The sequence below is a fragment of the Protopterus annectens genome, chromosome 4.part0 (genome assembly GCF_019279795.1).
Source record: "Protopterus annectens isolate FY-2018-M chromosome 4.part0, PAN1.0, whole genome shotgun sequence".
Taxonomy (NCBI): Eukaryota; Metazoa; Chordata; order Ceratodontiformes; family Protopteridae; genus Protopterus; species Protopterus annectens.
The window spans coordinates 1,952,611,932-1,952,625,144 of NC_056733.1; positions in this window are offsets into that span (position 1 = coordinate 1,952,611,932).

The following is a 13,213-nucleotide window of genomic DNA, read 5'->3' on the forward strand; positions in this document are numbered from 1 at the left end:
GCACTAGTATTTAGGTGAAGCACATATAAACACCATTACGCATGTGTAAGTGCATATGCATGGAATGTATTGGTTTACAGACACACACACACACACACACACACACACACACACACACACACACACACACACACACACACACATATATATATATATATATATATATATATATATATATATATATATATATATATATAAATATATACATATATATATATATATAAAAATATATATATATATATATATATATATATATATATATATATATATATATATATATATATATATATATATATATATATATATATATATATATATATATATATATATATATATATATATATATATATATATATATATATATATATATATATATATATATATATATATATATATATATATATATATATATATATATATATATATATATATATATATATAGTTGCAGACATACATATATACATATATATATATATATATATATATATATATATATATACATACATGCATATATAAATACATAAATACATATATATATATCTATATACATGTGTATGTGTGCGTAGATATATAGAGATATACAGCTATGATATGAAAAAGCACACAGGAATGACATATGTTCACAGGCTATGGCAATGGAAGTGAGGAGCCCAGAAAAGACACATGACACACGCAGTATGCCCTTCCACCCCCACCCCCCCTACAGCCGGACATGGTAAATATACATGCAATCAATTTAAAGTGTCCACTGCTCCCCAGACCACAGGCAGGATACAACCGGGAGGGGGGGCACAGTGCACCCGTGGATTCTAATCATGGAACACATACTGGAGCGTTCCGTGAGGGACACCCCAAAAATTGACCAAACCATACAAATGTGATAGATCGTCCATCTTGGCTGCGGTGTATACAGACTCGGAATACAAGGGTGGGTAACCCTGATGACCCATGGGCCGAGACTATTTTACTTAATGGGTCCCGTGAAGTAGAGAGTGGGCAGCGTGTAGTGGTGTGTCCAGAACCAACCGGGTCCCAGAGTAAGGATGGGTGCTGTTGAGGAGGCGAGGGTGGGGGAACTACGGGAAGCTACTTATGGGTCTAGGTGTGCAGGTGTTGGCTGATGTTGGCCAATATGGACAGCCCTAGGGATGCAAGCGAATGTGTTCATCGGGCAGAGGCATCGCCCAACAAGCAGCCACACCCACTGTGAGACCCACTAAAGGAAAGTGTAATCTATATGACAAGGAACGGAATAACCAAATGTAGATGTATATATGTAGAGCTACCTGTGTGTATATCTACCCATAGCAAGATAGAGATATGCTTCTCCCTCACCGTAGTACGAATGTATATATACAGAGAAAGAATACAGATACATACCCACATATGAATATGTACATATGTAGACAACCATAGACCCATATGTTATTAGATTTTATATATATATATATATATATATATATATATATATATATATATATATATATATATATATACAGCAAGATATGAATATACATGTATGCGTACATATGCAGATAAATCTGTATATATTAATGTAAATATACATATAAATATACACATGTATATAGCTAGGATATGATACAGCAGTTACGGGTAACATATGTTCACAGGCCGGGCATATGTTGGTGGGAGGTCCAATAAACAAACGTGTAACATGTAGCATCACCCCCCACCCCCAGCTATGCTGGTGAGACATACAGACACACAATAAAGGTAAATACACCACTGCTTCTCAGACCACCAGCGGGAAACTACTAGTGGGAGAAATCTGCAAGGTCTACACTTGAAACGTAGACATCAATGTCCCTTGTGGGACACCAAAAATTAATGATTGGAGCCAGGCCCTGTAATGATCTCTCTGATCAGGCTGTAGATGTACATGGACCAGTAGGTTGTGCAAGCCTGATAACACATGGGTTGACACAAAGTACGACATGTGTCCTGACACGGGGACAGTGGGCAGTGTGTAGTGGTATGTTTATACCCCACCAGTGCCCACAGTAAGGATGAGTGCTGTAGAGGAGTGGCAGGTAGGGGAACTATGGGTATGTGATTATGGGCCTAGGCGTGCAGATGTTGGCTGGCAGAGCCATATTAGGACCGCCCCGTGGATGTAAGTAATATCCCGATGTGGGCATAGCAGACACCCATACCTGCCAAACCCTAAGAGCACATCCACTGGATAGTCCATAAACCATTGGGGGAACACATAGGGACCATACCATTGAACTGTCCTCGATTACCAGGGATGTCCGTGATTACAACTCAGAATCTAACTATGTCCCACCTAAACCCTCCTAGAACTAGTGATATTAGGAGGAAAGGTGGTGGAATACACGTAATGAATAACAACAACATGTAATAGTCATAAACAGCTTGTACCTCAGACAATGTGTATGAATACATATGTTCTGGGTCTGTCAATGTGTCAGGTTAATAGCACCAAACTTCTAAATGTGTCCCTGATGTTGTTATGCAGTGTCACTGATTCAGTGTTCAGTCTTTCCCATTCGTATGAGACGTCTGATAGTTACAGAAAGTGCATATTCCACTGACTACCTTAAAAAGGTGATAGAATAATAGGTTAGGGTTACCACCTGTCCACCTTTGTGAGGGACAGTCCCCATTGGGCAGTTGTGTCCTGCAAAATATTTGAAAATATGGCAAATGTCCTCAGATTTTAGGACAAAGATTTCCTATACTGTCTGTAGTAGTTGCATAAAAAAATCCTTTTGTATCTGAAACACCTAAATGTTATAAGAAACAGAATAAGCAACTATAATGTTACAAGAATAAGCTTTTATTTAGGCAAAACAGTGAAGTTCTTTCCTTTGTGCTGGCTGCGGGTATGTTTTGCCCTGCAAAATCTGACGTTTCTACATAAAAGTCCCACCTTGGGTAATTGAAAAGGTGGCAACCCTATAATAGGCATGCGGTAGCATGACTCGGCCAACGGATGTGTGTCCCAAAACTCAATTACATGTCTGTATTGAAGAGTCTCGATTCCCATGTATCAGCCAGATGGAAGCAGATTGTAAGAGGAACACACAAATAATATGAATAAATCACTGGACAGGCCGCCGATTCCGTACAGTCGAATGGCATGTCGTCACCTAATGGGCAGCCATTCCCGATATTCTCATACTAAGTAAGCACTACATCCACCTACCACCCCTGTGAATATCCACTTCCCTTAAAGGCACAGCACTCCTTTATACTGTTCTAGCATGTCGAGTGGTAGAGTACTGGTGTCCTCTCCAGTTCAGCTGGTTAATCTGGGTATCTTGAGACAATGCTACGATTGTCTCATGTACACAGACAACCCTCTCCTCCTCCCAACAAACACAAATACATGCGAGAGATGCAATTATATAGCCAAACTGGAGGCTGAACTCCCTCAACTCAGGGCTGGCATGACCAGACAGAAGGAGATGGTAACCACACACACAGCAAACGCAGTCCCACATAGACCTACCACAACTGCAAACCAAACACATAAAAACACAAAGACATACTTGGAGGCTCTAATAAAAAACTTACCAAAACAACAGAGGCTCCCAAAGCAGACATCCAAAAATCCACCATCTCAAAACAAAACACATGCAACACATACTTCAATAAATCAGTGTGTCAATCAATCACAGCCCTTAAGGCCAAACACCATGCCTGATACACTAGTAATAGGTGACTCTATAGTCAGACACACTGATGTCCTGCTTACCAGGCTGAACAAGGAGAGGGTGACTGTGAGCTGCCTATCGGGAGCTAGGATCCACCACATAACACACGCACTCAGGTCACTCCAAACCAAGTACAAATATGACTCCGTCATTGTCCATACTGGCATGAATGACCTGAGACGTACCTCCCTGGACTACATGAAAAGAGACATAGAGGAGCTCTCTGATTATGTAGCCCAGGCTGGTATGACCCTGACCCAGAGCAGCATCTTGCCCTCACCAAGAATGATGCCACAATACAAAGACAAGATGATCAGCTTTAATAATTGGCTCAAGTACTGGTGTCATTCTAAGGGGATCCAATGTCTGTCTGCCCTGGATGACATGTTGGACAAGCCATGCTGCTTCGCAAGGGACGGCTTGCACCTGTCACCACTGGGCTTCCGGATATTGGCTAAGGCACTTGCCACCCCCATAGTGCCATTTTTATGCAAGGCTCAAAAGACAAACCCTCCTCCTTAGATAACAAAAATGGAAAAAAACTAAGGGTAATGCTGCTCAACGCCAGAAGCCTAAATCTCAAGATGCAGGCACTTGATGCACTCCTCAGTATGGAGAACATCGACGTCTGTGCAGTAACTGAAACCTGGTTCAAGGCTCCTGAGAGCACCCCAGCGCTACCAGGCTATACCTCGTATCATGCTTTCCGGCCCCAAAACCCAGGCCGAACCACAAAGGGAGGGGGAGTGTCCATATTCATCAAGGACACCCACACCTCCAGGTTAGTAGCAATACATGAAGCATCGGAGACCATACAGGTGCAACTAACCATAGGCAAAACTGCTATACAACTGGTAGCATGTTACAGACCACCCTCCCAATCTCAGGATACCCACTCAGCCTTCCTGAAGACATTGGAGGATATGAATGTATCACAAAATACCATCATACTGGGAGACTTCAACTACCCTAACATAGATTGGGTACATTATTCTAGCCCTAACACCCTAGCCCAAAGGTTCCTAGAATTCATAAATTCAAATGCACTGGAACAACTAGTCACCTCTTCCACTAGGGGAGATAATATACTAGACCTGATCATCACAAACATGGGGAGAAAATGCTCCACACCAGAGATATACCCCTCACTAGTGAGATCTGACCACAAACTAATCACCCTGGATATACATATCCCACCTCCACCCCCAGCACAAAAGACCACAGTGAAAAACTTCTCAAAAGCAGACTTCACTCTTCTTAAGACTGAGATGGTATCCTTTAAGCCCACTGGGCCAGTGGATACCACATCCCACAATGCTGAATCCTTCACAAATGCTTTCTATGGACATCTCCAAGAATGCATGGGTCATGCAATCCCAAATAAATCCAAGTCCCTCTCCACCAAAGGCAAGCGTCCTGTCTGGTGGACCTCAGCCATAAACAAATTGTATAACAAAAGAAGGAAGCTACTGCATGACAGAGCAAAATCCCATAAAGGGAAGACATCTCTGATCAACACTAGCAGAAAACTACATTCTCTCATAAAACATCCAAGGCCAACTTTGAGAGAAAAATCACTAAGGACACTAAAGATAACCACAAAGCCTTCTTCAGCTATGTTAGAAACCTGGGCGGAAACCCTCAGATATGCTCAGAGTTAGTTCACAACAACAAAAAATACACTGAACCCACAGATATTGCCAACATTCTGGCTGACAGGTTCAGTGCAAATTTCTCCCCTCCCTCACCCCCAAAAGAAGAAATACTTATCCCAGCTGAATGTAATCTCCCTGTCATCTCAGATGTCCAGGTGAGAGCAGCCCTCAGCAAAGCTAAAAACACAGCATCAATGGGATCTGACGATATCCAGGGTTGCATGCTATGTGAACTCCAAGAAGAGCTAAACCCGCACATAAAAATGCTATTTAACCTTAGCCTTACTACAGGATATGTACCTGAACACTGGCGTACAGCAACAGTGGTCCCACTCCACAAAGGGGGTACCTCTACAGACCCTGGGAACTACCGCTCCATAAGCTTAACCAGCCTGGTCTGCAAAGCTATGGAAAGAATCATTATGGAACTCATAAACAGAGACATTGGGGACCTACAGACACTTGACCCCACCCAGTTTGGCTTTGTAAAGGGCAGATCCTGCCTTTTGAACCTGGTTGACTTTTTCAAAACAGTCACTAGAGCCATTGATGAGGGCAAAGCAGCCCATACAGCCTACCTGGACTTGGCTAAGGCCTTCGACACAATACCCCACTCAGGCATCATAGATAAGCTCAACAGCTTAAATGTAAACCCTTATGTCACTAGATTGGTTGCAAACTGGCTAAAGGACAGAATCTATAAAGTTAAAATCGCTGGAGCAATGTCAGACTCACAGTCAGTCACAAGTGGTATCCCACAGGGATCTGTCCTGGGACCCCTCTTGTTCTGCATTTATTTCGCAGATGTTAAAGCAAACATGGGAGGGTTGTGGCTGACAAAGTTTGCAGATGACTGCAAACTAGGTGCCATAGTCGATACACCAGCGGGCACATATATCCTACAAAAAGGCCTCACAGAAACGGACAACTGGTGCCGGAGTCATGGCCTTAAACTAAATGCCAAAAAATGTATAGTCATCCCCTTTGGGAAAAACAAAGTACCCACAAATTATCACATAGACAGCAACCCACTGAGTATGGAAAAAGTAATCAGAGACCTAGGGACCCAAGTCGACAGCAACCTCTCATTTGACACCCACGTTTCCAAAGTGGTTAGAAAAACATTCTACCATGCACACCTTATCATGAAGGGATTCACATCCAGATCCAAGGATGTCATTGTACCCCTATACTCCTCCCTCATCAGACCCATGATTGAGTACAATGCCCCATTTGATATGTACCTCACCCAGCATTTGCAACAGCTGGAGAGACCACAAAAGTACCTCACCAAGAAGGTCAAGGGTCTCCAACATATGTCTTATTCTGCCAGACTAAAGAAACTCCAGCTCTATTCAGTAGCATGCCGCCTGCTCAGAGGTGATCTCTGCCTGATGTACAAGGCCATGTCCAATCAGGAACTGATGGACATGCTCCACCTCAAAAAATCCAAATCCATCAGAAACACGAGAGCTAAAGACTTAAACCTCGGCACAAGTATGAATAGGACATGCTGGGGGGATCGATTCATAACCCAGAGGCTTCCCATGCTCTGGAACAAGATCCCAGTTCATGTTAGGCAGAGCCCCTCACTGACTCTCTTCAAGAGAAATCTTGATGAGTGGATGGGAGATCGTAAGTTTACCCCAGGGCTCACATCTGTGTCACTACTAGACAGGGGCACAGTAAACTAATTCTACTATATAAGGGGACCTTCACTGTGTCACTACTAGACAGAGGCACAGTATTCTAAATCTATTCTGTGCATTGTGTACCATTTTATGGGGTGGCAAAAGCCACATCACTATGGCTAGGCTTACAAATGCCCCAGGGCAGATAGCCTAGTACTAAACTATGAAACTATGAAACTATGTAATCCGATGTAATAGGCATCACAAGGTAATACTGTGGTCCTCGCTCCCACCCAGGGGTGTGAGTGTCAGATGCAAGCACCAATGTCAGTGCATTTGCAAGTGCAGGAGTGAGTGGGTATAAGCCTGTTTGGCTACCAGTATGCGAGTATTGCACTGGTAAAGCAATGTAGAGGCTAACTGAGTGTAAAAAGCTGTAACCAGAGGTTAGCATTGCTTAACACCGCGCAAACCCACGCACACCTGCTCACAACTGCTTTAATGTGCCTTACTCCCTCCGTATCCAATGGCCTTGTTCTTCCCTGCAACCAAATAAACGTCCTCTGCAAGGCTCAGAACCAGGACCCTGCACACACAGCTAATGTGATTTACCAATACGCCATGGCAGATATACAGACAACGGACAGTACCACAAACATATCATACAGCACAGTTATTCAACAGTATAAGAATGTATCCCTTCATGTAGATGTATATGTGAGTGTTTATGTCCAGCATATAGGTACATACATATATAGAGATATATCAGGAACATACCATGTGGCAACAAAGCATTACAAATGAATGAAATGGGAAACAACAGTGATGCCTGTATTACGTAGTGGTGTTGTTCTATGTAATCTCAAGACTCCCTCAGACAGACATGTGTCATTCATACATGCAAGCAGTTGTACATTGGCCTTATACATCATTCTGTGCATGTAATGTACATTAACACAACAGTACCTGTCCAATCATTATGTGTTAACAGTACTCTTGCAAGGTGCTGTGTGCAACGTCATCATCATGATAAAGGTAAATGGTGTAACCATAGAGGGACCAGTAGTGTTGTGTGTACAATGGGGTCATCCTCATCACGTGTACCTGGACCATTTAGGAGTGAGTACATACCAGGATCGTGCGCCTGAGGGACAGGGGTGAGGATAACAGGAGCTTGTTGTGATGCATATTACAAGGGTTACATGTGTCCAGTGGGCACATGTGTGAAATGGACAGCTATGTATAGGGCAGATGTTGTCCTAGGAGCTGATTGGCCTTATGTGAGGATGAGGGTCGGATGTGGTGGAAGGAGAGTAGGTATGGCTGTGGAGGATAGGTAGGATAGGATCACAGACAAGACAGCATACAGGGTTGGTATTTGACACATGTGGAGGGATACACCTCGGGCGGGGATGGGTGTTCGGCATTCACAAGTTCATGGGAACAGTGGGACAGAGGTCCCCAGCCATGGGCAGCCGCCACTGCACCTAAACAGCTTCAAAGGAGGCAGTGCTGGAGACTGTCAAGGAGGGGCAGCATCACCCTGTAAATGTGACACTCTACCCTTGAGCTTGCATATCTGGCTTTGGAACCCCTTAGTGAGCCCCCAAAACAACATGTCCAGGACCGCACAACAGCAGACATGTACCTATCTGGTCCTGCTCCCAGGGGGGATGCCCCATCCTCATTGGTGGTATCACAAGAAGGTGGTGCAGAGCCAACAGAGGTTGATGTCCAAGGCTGGGCCCCAGATGTGCTGGTGCCCGGTGCCATGGTCAGCTGAAGTGAGACAGGGGTCTCTGCCAGGACCTCTCAACCCATTCAACCTATGGTGTGGCAGTTTAAACCCACATATGGCTTAGTGATAGAAGCAGCATACAGGATTACCTACAAAAGTATGCATAGATATCACTATCAAACCAGCACAACAGATGGTACACATTTGCAGAAAGAGCACAACACATGCATATATACTGCATGCTATCTGTACAATGTGTAGTAGATGTGTGACCGCAGCTATGAATAGTTGTCCATTATTGGCTTGTCACTGGGAACCACAGACAGTGATTGTCATACCGCTGTTTCATGTGACATATGTCCAGTCAGGTATGCGATGGCAGTAACACACCCCTATCGTCATGTACTGTCTGCAATCCTTACACTATGCTCCTGCTGTGCACAGATGTGTGTCCAGTGTGTAACACAGGAAACAAATGGTTCCACACACTGACCAGTTCACAGATGGCCCTACAGATGGGGTTTCCTCATGAACAGAGTACTGTCATGTCTTTATTAAAACATGCAGAATAGCCATTACCACACACAACATGTTAAACAGGCAGTAGTCTCAATGCAGCATAGCTACACTTACATGCTGTAGTCATGTGTGGCACATCACCCTCCTGTCTTTAGGCTATTTCCCACTCTGTATGATGTTTGAGATACATCCAGATATCATTTGTGATTCAAGGCTGGGTGAGGGGTAATCCTTGGCTTTGCATCACCCAACAATGGTGTGCAGTGCGGTGCAGGGGTGTAGTGTCTGCAATGTCCCACACAGATGGGTACTGCATGATCTGCCCTGACATCCTGGTTACCAATGTGTATGGCCATAGGTTTGCAATGCATGCCATGTCTGTATTTGATAGTCCTTCACATGGACATTGCCTAGGATATGCATGTCCCACAATACTGTACAGTGACATGTACAGGTGTACCTGGTTTGGCAGGCACATGTTGTTTACACAGACTGTTATCCCCCAATATGCCAATACTGGCCTGGTGTGGCAAAACCTGCTTATAGTGAGCAGGTCGACCCTGCACCTGCATTGATAGTATGATACAAGTATTCCTTGGTGACAGTGGCATTGGTCCATACAGGGCACATATTTGCGGCATTGTATGGCTTCTGTGGATCACATTTGATGGCACCACATAAGTTGAAGGCATCCAGTGGGCAACATAGTGAAGGCACAATGTCCACAAATATGTGCCTATTGTACCACTGTACAGGGTGCCATGTCCTCTGCAGCCTACTGCATTCACACCGTGCCTACTATCTGTCATCAATGTGCATGGTACTAGCAACATAGCGGGATATCCTAGGCAAGTGTGTTTGTGTATGGCACATGGGTGCAGGACATATACCGGGTACTAGTAGGGTTGCATACTTTGTTCGCCAGGCCTTTTACCAGATGTAGGGGTATGGCTTGCCAACACAGTCCCATGGCTGACTGACAGATGTACTCCTCGTGAGGTGGCCAGTGTGTCATAAGATGGACACCATATAGGAAAACTACAAAATCTGCTCCCCAGCATATCCAGTGATTAGACACTCACAGCCAGCTCTATACAGGCTCTGACAGCCAAACACACACACTTGCCATGTCCTGTATACTATTCGAACCCCTACCTACTGTATCACACTGCAGTAATACGCTTTTAGGGCATGCTCTACAGTGAATACTGGGTTACAGCACACCTACAGGTGTATATCTAGGTGGGTGACAACAGCAGGATTGACAAAGGTGATCATGTGATTTGTACAGAGAGTGCATATTCTACAAATCACTGTACTTGTCTCATGCAGGCAGACACACACACACACACACACGCACACACACACACACTTATCAAATCTGGGATTAGAACATCAACCTAACTACTTTATCACACTACAGCATTACACAGTTACAGAATGCACTACAGAGATTACTGGGTCACGGCACTCCCAGAGGTGTATTTCTAGGTGGGTGACATCATCAGCCTTGCCAAAGGTGGGTATAGGAATTGTATGGAGTATGAGCAGTCTAAAAGCATTATTTGGTCATCAGGCAAAGGGAGACAAGCACACTCAAACACTTGGCAAGTCTGGGATTAAAACACCTACCTAACTACTTTATCACACTACAGCATTACGCAGTTACAGAATGCGCTACTGAAATTACTGGGTCACAGCACTCCCAGAAGTGTATTTCTAGGTGGGTGACATCATCAGCCTTGCCAATAGTGGGTATAGGAATTGTATGGAGTGTGAACAGTCTAAAAGCATTATTCAGTCCTCAGGCTGACGGAGACAAACACACACACACACACACACACACACACACACACACACACACACACACACACACACACACACACACACACACACTTGCCATGTCTGGGAGTAGAACACCAACCTAACTACTTTATCACACTACAGCATTATGCAGTTACAAAATGCACAGCCGAGATTACTGGGTCACAGCACTCCCTGAGCTGTATTTCTAGGTGGGTGACATCATCAGCCTTGCCAAAGGTGGGTATAGGAATTGTATGGATTGTGAGCAGTCTAAAAGCATTATTTGGTCCTCAGGCAGATGGAGACAAACACACACTTGGCAAGTCTGGGATTAGAACAATGACCTTACTACTTTATTACATTACAGTATTATGCTGTTACAGAACGTGCTACCAAGATTACTGGATCGCAGCACTCCCGGAGGTGTATTTCTAAGTGGAATACATCATCAGCTTTGCCAAAGGAGGTTATAGGAATTGTATGGAGTGTGAGCAGTCTAAAAACATTATTCAGCCCTCAGACAAACGGGAACAAACACACACACACACTTGGTAAGTCTGGGATTAGAACACTGACCTAATTAGTTCATCACATTACAGCATTATGCAGTTACAGAACACGCTATTGAGATTACTGGGTCACAGCACTCCCAGAGGTGTATTTCTAGGTGGGTGACATCATCAGCCTTGCCAAAGGTAGGTATAGGAATTGTATGGAGTGTGAGCAGTCTAAAAGCATTATTCTGTCCTCAGGCAGACGGAGACAAACACACCTGCCAGTGGTGGGAACAGAACACCTGTCTATCTACAGATCACTATTACAATACTACATAATTACAAGTTGCGCATCAGGCCAGTCTGTAGAGGGTACTAACCAGCAAGATCATCAGGATTTTCACCCTGTCAACAATGCACAGAGATACAACCCTCCCCAGGCCCAGATGCAGAACAACACCAGGAACAAGAGGAAGGGATGGAGGAGATAAATGATTCTTTGGACTTTGGTGTACAACCTAAATTACTTACAAGTACTAATTGTAACTTTACTGTTTACAACTATACTCTTTTAAATATACAACAAGACATGGTGGATTTTATGGCCAAAGACCTTTCTTTTGTCCCAAGTCAACATATGGACATTGGTAAAACTATCATAGACCTTAAGGTATTTGTAAGAAAGCTTAACTTAAATTTATTAATGGGTAACACCACTGATATTGTCAATACTTTAAGAGTTTCCAGTTCATACAATCCACCACTCCATCCTTTGTTAAATACATTTGAAAAAATCTGTGAGATGGATCTTTGGGCTATTAAGAATCGAGTAATGTATAGCAACCACAAACACCTTGCTAACATTTCCCCTTTAGAATGGGACTTCCTTAGTCTTTTGAAGGATTGCAACATACGAGTTATGAAACCAGATAAAGGGGGTGGGGTGGTTTTTATGGACCACTGTAAGTATACCGAATATATGTCTGAGCATTTGGACACACCAGCCTATAGCAAGGTTTCTTTGAACGAAATACATGTTGCATACCACAAAATCAACAACATTTTGTATGATTTATTAATGGATGGGTTCATTGATGGGGATGCCTATAGATATCTTAATATAGCAGCTCCAAGGATCCCCGTTTTCTTTGGGACCCCCAAACTTCATAAACGTTTGAATGCACCCCCTTTCCGCCCCATAGTTGATGGGAGGGGGTCTATCACCTACCCATGTGCTAAATTTATTGACAACATTATCAAACCCCTTATTGACAAGGAGGTGCATATATGTAAAGACTCCTGGTCCTTTTTGGAAAATATTAACAAACTAACGTATAACCCCCAGGCAGTGTTCTTGACTATTGATGTCAAGGACCTTTATACTGTCATTCCCCAAACTACTGGTTTAGCTTGGGTTAGAGAGTATTTATCAGCAAAAAAAGTTAAAGATGACATTATTTATGTCACTTTAACCCTCCTTGAGACAGTTTTAACGAATAACTACTTTACTTTTGAGAACAACTTTTATTTGCAAACCTCAGGGGTGGCCATGGGTTCGCCTTGCGGCGGTACATTTGCTAATGCTGTAATGGCGAATTGGGAGTCCACACTTCTATTTAAAGATGACTTATTCCAACAATATGTCACCTGGTACACTAGGTACCAGGAT